The sequence below is a fragment of the Octopus bimaculoides genome, chromosome 2 (assembly GCF_046866305.1).
Source record: "Octopus bimaculoides isolate indiv1 chromosome 2, ASM4686630v1, whole genome shotgun sequence".
Taxonomy (NCBI): domain Eukaryota; kingdom Metazoa; phylum Mollusca; class Cephalopoda; order Octopoda; family Octopodidae; genus Octopus; species Octopus bimaculoides.
Genome location: NC_142929.1, coordinates 175,801,119 through 175,802,541, shown reverse-complemented (window position 1 = coordinate 175,802,541; position 1,423 = coordinate 175,801,119). Strand labels below are relative to the sequence as shown.

The 1,423-nt window shown below is 28.0% G+C and overlaps 1 pseudogene; it reads right to left on the bottom strand.

Annotated features, from left to right (window-relative positions):
- Positions 1–776: 776 nt before the first annotated feature.
- Positions 777–874, bottom strand: LOC128247160 (U6 spliceosomal RNA; annotated as a pseudogene).
- Between the last annotated feature and the right edge of the window lie 549 nt (positions 875–1,423).

The window sequence follows — 1,423 nt, the reverse complement described above, 5'->3', positions numbered from 1 at the left end:
CACACACATATATATATATAAAAAATCAGTATTCAATTAATAGAAGAAAAGAAAATGGAGAGTTGAAAGCTAATAATTATCTATTAATAAAGTGATACTTCATATTTCCTACAGCTGTTTCAATTGTGCTCATTAACTAAATTACGAATTTATGCCTTAAACATATTTAGTCTGCCGGTATGAACTAAGAGGTCAGCATGTAATCTTTTATCGTATATTCCTTTTGAAGATGATATTGTGCCCATATCTTATAAATGCAAATTTGAAGCAAAATTTGTAATTTATTTAATGAACGCAATTGGAACAGCTATAGGAAGTATGTAGTATCACTTTATTAATAAATAGTTATTAACTTTCAAACCTCCCTATTCTTTTCTTCTATTAATTGAATACTGATTATATGCATAACCTATTGATTTAGCGAAATTTTATTTCCCTGAAATATTAGGTGTAGAACCAATGTTTTTTTGGATGAAATCATCCCTTTAAGAGGTTAATATATCCTCTAATTGACTTTTATATATATATATATATATATATATATATATATATATATATATATATATATATGTTGTATATATATATATATATATATATATACAATATATATAAATATATATATATATATATATATATACAATATATATACATATGTATGCATGTGTATGTATATATATGTGTGTGTGTGTGTGTATCTATATGCATATCATATAGATTCTTTTATTCTTTTACTTGTTTCAGTCATTTGACTGCGGCCATGCTGGAGCACCGCCTTTAAAAGTAGGGAACGCTTTACAAATTTGCGTGTCATACTTGCGCAGAGGCCATGCTAATCTTCTCTCTATCGTTCCAATTTTAGCATATATATATATAAGAGTTCTTGCTAGAAACCTTAATCATTTAGTTTTCTTCTTATTTAACCCTTATTTTTCCTTCTATTTTGAAACGGTAATGATTCTTGTTTTATTTTCTTTTATTCTCCGCTATCCAATGCACTGTGCTTATTGTTGTTGCATGTTCTCCATCATTTTATCTATTTGAGTTTTATAATTCCATTTAATCAATGAATATTTCAAATTCAAAATGAGGAGCTATTAGTATTGTACAAAGCTTTATTATTGGGAGATATCCATCTGTGTGCCGCTAGATTTTTTAATGTTCTGTTTTGAAACCTAAATCATAAAGAACGCATGTGCTAGAATCATAAAATGTCTAATGAAGATATTGACGTAGGAGCCAATTGGTGTAAAATAACCCGTGTTCATGGGCTACAACAAATATTTCTCAAATGATCTTATACAACTGCACTCTATACTTGGATACCTTTTAAATTGGCTTGCTACATTCTTAATACCGTTTCCCTTGCTTGAATTTGATGAAATGACCGAATTTTCGTTGAAGTCAATTCCGTTTGTCGAAGTTT